Source organism: Pristiophorus japonicus, chromosome 11 (genome assembly GCF_044704955.1).
Source record: "Pristiophorus japonicus isolate sPriJap1 chromosome 11, sPriJap1.hap1, whole genome shotgun sequence".
In the NCBI taxonomy this organism is placed as follows: Eukaryota; Metazoa; Chordata; class Chondrichthyes; family Pristiophoridae; genus Pristiophorus; species Pristiophorus japonicus.
This window is the reverse complement of record NC_091987.1, coordinates 126,868,025-126,876,507: the sequence shown is the minus strand read 5'-3', so window position 1 is coordinate 126,876,507 and position 8,483 is coordinate 126,868,025.

Sequence of the window (8,483 nt, the reverse complement as noted above, 5' to 3'; positions counted from 1 at the left end):
TTCACACAGTCCCACACACAATGTTCCCATAGTCCCACACACACTGTTCATACAGTCACACTCACACTGTTCATACAGTCCCACACACACTGTTCATACAGTTGCACACACTATTCACACAGTCCCACACACACTGTTCATGCAATCTCAAACACACTGTTCACACTGTCCGACACGCACAGTTCGCACAGTCGACACACAGTGTTCACACAGTCCTGCACACTGTGTTCACACAGTCCCACACACACTGTGCACACAGTCCCACACACAATGTTCACACAATCCCACACACAATGTTCACACTGTCCCACACAAAGTGTTCGCACAGTCCCACACAAATTGTTCACACTGTCCCACACGCACTGTTCACACAGCCTCACATACTGTTCACACAGTCCTACACACAATATTCACAGAGTCCCAAACACAGTGCTCACGCAGTCCCACACACAATGTTCATACTGTCCCACACAAACTGTGCACAATCCCACACACAATATTCACACAGCCCCACACACAGTGCTCACACAGTCCCACACACAATGTTCACATGGTCCCACACAAAGTGTTCACACAGTCCCGCACACATTATTCACACAGTCCCACACACAGTGTTCACGCAGTCCCACACACAGTGTTCACACAACCCCACACACACTGTTTACACAGTCCCACACACATTGTTCACACAGTCCCACACACACACACACTGTTCACAATGTCCCACCCACCCTGTTCACACGGTCCCACAAACACTGTTCATACAGTCTCACACACTGTGTTTACACAGTCCCACACACTGTTCACACAGTCCCACACAACTTCACACACTCCCACACACTGTTCACACAGTCGCACACAATCTGTTCACACAGTCCCACAAAGACACTGTTCACACTGTGCCACACAGTGTTCACACTGTCCCACACACCGTGTTCACATAGCACCACACACACTGTTCACACAGCCCCACACACAATGTTCACACTCTCCCACACAAAGTGTTCGCACAGTCCCACACAAATTGTTCACACTGTCCCACACGCACTGTTCACACAGCCTCACACACTGTTCACACAGTCCCACACACAATATTCACAGAGTCCCAAACACAGTGCTCACGCAGTCCCACACACAATGTTCACACTGTCCCACACAAACTGTGCACAATCCCACACACAATATTCACACAGCCCCACACACAGTGCTCACACAGTCCCACACACAATGTTCACATGGTCCCACACAAAGTGTTCACACAGTCCCGCACACATTATTCACACAGTCCCACACACAGTGTTCACACAGTCCCACACACAGTGTTCACACAACCCCACACACACTGTTTACACAGTCCCACACACATTGTTCACACAGTCCCACACACACACAGTTCACAATGTCCCACCCACCCTGTTCACACGGTCCCACAAACACTGTTCATACAGTCTCACACACTGTGTTTACACAGTCCCACACACTGTTCACACAGTCCCACACAACTTCACACACTCCCACACACTGTTCACACAGTCGCACACAATCTGTTCACACAGTCCCACAAAGACACTGTTCACACTGTGCCACACAGTGTTCACACTGTCCCACACACCGTGTTCACATAGCACCACACACACTGTTCACACAGCCCCACACACAATGTTCACACTCTCCCACACAAACGGTGCACAGTCCCAAAAACAATATTCACACAGTCCACACACAGTGCTCACACAGTCCCACACACAATGTTCACACTGTCCCACACAAATGTTCAAACAGTCCCGCACACATTATTCACACAGTCCCACACACAGTGTTCACACAGTCCCACACACAGTGTTCACACAACCCCACACATAGTGTTCACACAGTCCCACACACACTGTTCACACAGTCCCACACACATTGTTCACACAATCCCACACACACACACTGTTCACAATGTCCCACCCACCCTGTTCACACGGTCCCTCAAACACTGTTCATACAGTCTCACACACTGTGTTTACACAGTCCCACACGCACTGTGCACACAGTCCCACACACAATATTCACACAGTCCCACACACAGTGTTCACACAATCCCACACACAATGTTCACACTGTCCCACACAAAGTGTTCACACAGTCCCACACAAATTGTTCACACTGTCCCACACACACTGTTCACACAGCCTCACACACTGTTCACACATTCCCACACACAATATTCACAGAGTCCCAAACACAGTGCTCACGCAGTCCCACACACAATGTTCACACTGTCCCACACAAACTGTGCACAGTCCCACACACAATATTCACACAGCCCCACACACAGTGCTCACACAGTCCCACACACAATGTTCACATGGTCCCACACAAAGTGTTCACACAGTCCCGCACACATTATTCACACAGTCCCACACACAGTGTTCACACAGTCCCACACACAGTGTTCACACAACCCCACACACACTGTTTACACAGTCCCACACACACTGTTCACACAGTCCCACACATACACACTGTTCACAATGTCCCACCCACCCTGTTCACACGGTCCCACAAACACTGTTCACACAGTTGCACATGCTATTCACACAGTCCCACACACACTGTTCATGCAATCTCAAACACACTGTTCACACTGTCCCGCACGCACAGTTCGCACAGTTCGACACACAGTGTTCACACAGTCCTTCACACTGTGTTCACACAGTCCCACACACACTGTGCACACAGTCCCACACACAATATTCACACAGTCCCACACACAGTGTTCACACAATCCCACACACAATGTTCACACTGTCCCACACAAAGTGTTCACACAGTCCCACACAAATTGTTCACACTGTCCCACACACACTGTTCACACAGCCTCACACACTGTTCACACAGTCCCACACACAATATTCACAGAGTCCCAAACACAGTGCTCACGCAGTCCCACACACAATGTTCACACTGTCCCACACAAACTGTGCACAATCCCACACACAATACTCACACAGTCCCACACACATTATTCACACAGTCCCACACACAGTGTTCGCACAGTCCCACACACAGTGTTCACACAACCCCACACACACTGTTCACACAGTCCCACACACACTGTTCACACACTCCCACACACTGTTCACACAGTCCCACACAATCTGTTCACACAGTCCCACAAAGACACTGTTCACACTGTGCCACACAGTGTTCACACTGTCCCACACACCGTGTTCACATAGCACCACACACACTGTTCACACAGTCCCACACACAATGTTCACACTCTCCCACACAAACGGTGCACAGTCCCAAACACAACATTCACACAGTCCACACACAGTGCTCACACAGTCACACACACAATGTTCACACTGTCCCACACACAGTGTTCACACAGTCCCACACACAATGTTCCCATAGTCCCACACACACTGTTCATACAGTCACACTCACACTGTTCATACAGTCCCACACACACTGTTCATACAGTTGCACACACTATTCACACAGTCCCACACACACTGTTCATGCAATCTCAAACACACTGTTCACACTGTCCGACACGCACAGTTCGCACAGTCGACACACAGTGTTCACACAGTCCTGCACACTGTGTTCACACAGTCCCACACACACTGTGCACACAGTCCCACACACAATGTTCACACAATCCCACACACAATGTTCACACTGTCCCACACAAAGTGTTCGCACAGTCCCACACAAATTGTTCACACTGTCCCACACGCACTGTTCACACAGCCTCACATACTGTTCACACAGTCCTACACACAATATTCACAGAGTCCCAAACACAGTGCTCACGCAGTCCCACACACAATGTTCATACTGTCCCACACAAACTGTGCACAATCCCACACACAATATTCACACAGCCCCACACACAGTGCTCACACAGTCCCACACACAATGTTCACATGGTCCCACACAAAGTGTTCACACAGTCCCGCACACATTATTCACACAGTCCCACACACAGTGTTCACGCAGTCCCACACACAGTGTTCACACAACCCCACACACACTGTTTACACAGTCCCACACACATTGTTCACACAGTCCCACACACACACACACTGTTCACAATGTCCCACCCACCCTGTTCACACGGTCCCACAAACACTGTTCATACAGTCTCACACACTGTGTTTACACAGTCCCACACACTGTTCACACAGTCCCACACAACTTCACACACTCCCACACACTGTTCACACAGTCGCACACAATCTGTTCACACAGTCCCACAAAGACACTGTTCACACTGTGCCACACAGTGTTCACACTGTCCCACACACCGTGTTCACATAGCACCACACACACTGTTCACACAGCCCCACACACAATGTTCACACTCTCCCACACAAAGTGTTCGCACAGTCCCACACAAATTGTTCACACTGTCCCACACGCACTGTTCACACAGCCTCACACACTGTTCACACAGTCCCACACACAATATTCACAGAGTCCCAAACACAGTGCTCACGCAGTCCCACACACAATGTTCACACTGTCCCACACAAACTGTGCACAATCCCACACACAATATTCACACAGCCCCACACACAGTGCTCACACAGTCCCACACACAATGTTCACATGGTCCCACACAAAGTGTTCACACAGTCCCGCACACATTATTCACACAGTCCCACACACAGTGTTCACACAGTCCCACACACAGTGTTCACACAACCCCACACATAGTGTTCACACAGTCCCACACACACTGTTCACACAGTCCCACACACATTGTTCACACAATCCCACACACACACACTGTTCACAATGTCCCACCCACCCTGTTCACACGGTCCCTCAAACACTGTTCATACAGTCTCACACACTGTGTTTACACAGTCCCACACGCACTGTGCACACAGTCCCACACACAATATTCACACAGTCCCACACACAGTGTTCACACAATCCCACACACAATGTTCACACTGTCCCACACAAAGTGTTCACACAGTCCCACACAAATTGTTCACACTGTCCCACACACACTGTTCACACAGCCTCACACACTGTTCACACATTCCCACACACAATATTCACAGAGTCCCAAACACAGTGCTCACGCAGTCCCACACACAATGTTCACACTGTCCCACACAAACTGTGCACAGTCCCACACACAATATTCACACAGCCCCACACACAGTGCTCACACAGTCCCACACACAATGTTCACATGGTCCCACACAAAGTGTTCACACAGTCCCGCACACATTATTCACACAGTCCCACACACAGTGTTCACACAGTCCCACACACAGTGTTCACACAACCCCACACACACTGTTTACACAGTCCCACACACACTGTTCACACAGTCCCACACATACACACTGTTCACAATGTCCCACCCACCCTGTTCACACGGTCCCACAAACACTGTTCACACAGTTGCACATGCTATTCACACAGTCCCACACACACTGTTCATGCAATCTCAAACACACTGTTCACACTGTCCCGCACGCACAGTTCGCACAGTTCGACACACAGTGTTCACACAGTCCTTCACACTGTGTTCACACAGTCCCACACACACTGTGCACACAGTCCCACACACAATATTCACACAGTCCCACACACAGTGTTCACACAATCCCACACACAATGTTCACACTGTCCCACACAAAGTGTTCACACAGTCCCACACAAATTGTTCACACTGTCCCACACACACTGTTCACACAGCCTCACACACTGTTCACACAGTCCCACACACAATATTCACAGAGTCCCAAACACAGTGCTCACGCAGTCCCACACACAATGTTCACACTGTCCCACACAAACTGTGCACAATCCCACACACAATACTCACACAGTCCCACACACATTATTCACACAGTCCCACACACAGTGTTCGCACAGTCCCACACACAGTGTTCACACAACCCCACACACACTGTTCACACAGTCCCACACACACTGTTCACACACTCCCACACACTGTTCACACAGTCCCACACAATCTGTTCACACAGTCCCACAAAGACACTGTTCACACTGTGCCACACAGTGTTCACACTGTCCCACACACCGTGTTCACATAGCACCACACACACTGTTCACACAGTCCCACACACAATGTTCACACTCTCCCACACAAACGGTGCACAGTCCCAAACACAACATTCACACAGTCCACACACAGTGCTCACACAGTCACACACACAATGTTCACACTGTCCCACACACAGTGTTCACACAGTCCCACACACAATGTTCCCATAGTCCCACACACACTGTTCATACAGTCACACTCACACTGTTCATACAGTCCCACACACACTGTTCATACAGTTGCACACACTATTCACACAGTCCCACACACACTGTTCATGCAATCTCAAACACACTGTTCACACTGTCCGACACGCACAGTTCGCACAGTCGACACACAGTGTTCACACAGTCCTGCACACTGTGTTCACACAGTCCCACACACACTGTGCACACAGTCCCACACACAATGTTCACACAATCCCACACACAATGTTCACACTGTCCCACACAAAGTGTTCGCACAGTCCCACACAAATTGTTCACACTGTCCCACACGCACTGTTCACACAGCCTCACATACTGTTCACACAGTCCTACACACAATATTCACAGAGTCCCAAACACAGTGCTCACGCAGTCCCACACACAATGTTCATACTGTCCCACACAAACTGTGCACAATCCCACACACAATATTCACACAGCCCCACACACAGTGCTCACACAGTCCCACACACAATGTTCACATGGTCCCACACAAAGTGTTCACACAGTCCCGCACACATTATTCACACAGTCCCACACACAGTGTTCACGCAGTCCCACACACAGTGTTCACACAACCCCACACACACTGTTTACACAGTCCCACACACATTGTTCACACAGTCCCACACACACACACACTGTTCACAATGTCCCACCCACCCTGTTCACACGGTCCCACAAACACTGTTCATACAGTCTCACACACTGTGTTTACACAGTCCCACACACTGTTCACACAGTCCCACACAACTTCACACACTCCCACACACTGTTCACACAGTCGCACACAATCTGTTCACACAGTCCCACAAAGACACTGTTCACACTGTGCCACACAGTGTTCACACTGTCCCACACACCGTGTTCACATAGCACCACACACACTGTTCACACAGCCCCACACACAATGTTCACACTCTCCCACACAAAGTGTTCGCACAGTCCCACACAAATTGTTCACACTGTCCCACACGCACTGTTCACACAGCCTCACACACTGTTCACACAGTCCCACACACAATATTCACAGAGTCCCAAACACAGTGCTCACGCAGTCCCACACACAATGTTCACACTGTCCCACACAAACTGTGCACAATCCCACACACAATATTCACACAGCCCCACACACAGTGCTCACACAGTCCCACACACAATGTTCACATGGTCCCACACAAAGTGTTCACACAGTCCCGCACACATTATTCACACAGTCCCACACACAGTGTTCACACAGTCCCACACACAGTGTTCACACAACCCCACACACACTGTTTACACAGTCCCACACACATTGTTCACACAGTCCCACACACACACACACTGTTCACAATGTCCCACCCACCCTGTTCACACGGTCCCACAAACACTGTTCATACAGTCTCACACACTGTGTTTACACAGTCCCACACACTGTTCACACAGTCCCACACAACTTCACACACTCCCACACACTGTTCACACAGTCGCACACAATCTGTTCACACAGTCCCACAAAGACACTGTTCACACTGTGCCACACAGTGTTCACACTGTCCCACACACCGTGTTCACATAGCACCACACACACTGTTCACACAGCCCCACACACAATGTTCACACTCTCCCACACAAACGGTGCACAGTCCCAAAAACAATATTCACACAGTCCACACACAGTGCTCACACAGTCCCACACACAACGTTCACACTGTCCCACACAAATGTTCAAACAGTCCCGCACACATTATTCACACAGTCCCACACACAGTGTTCACACAGTCCCACACACAGTGTTCACACAACCCCACACATAGTGTTCACACAGTCCCACACACACTGTTCACACAGTCCCACACACATTGTTCACACAATCCCACACACACACACTGTTCACAATGTCCCACCCACCCTGTTCACACGGTCCCTCAAACACTGTTCATACAGTCTCACACACTGTGTTTACACAGTCCCACACGCACTGTGCACACAGTCCCACACACAATATTCACACAGTCCCACACACAGTGTTCACACAATCCCACACACAATGTTCACACTGTCCCACACAAAGTGTTCACACAGTCCCACACAAATTGTTCACACTGTCCCACACACACTATTCACACAGCCTCACACACTGTTCACACATTCCCACACACAATATTCACAGAGTCCCAAACACAGTGCTCACGCAGTCC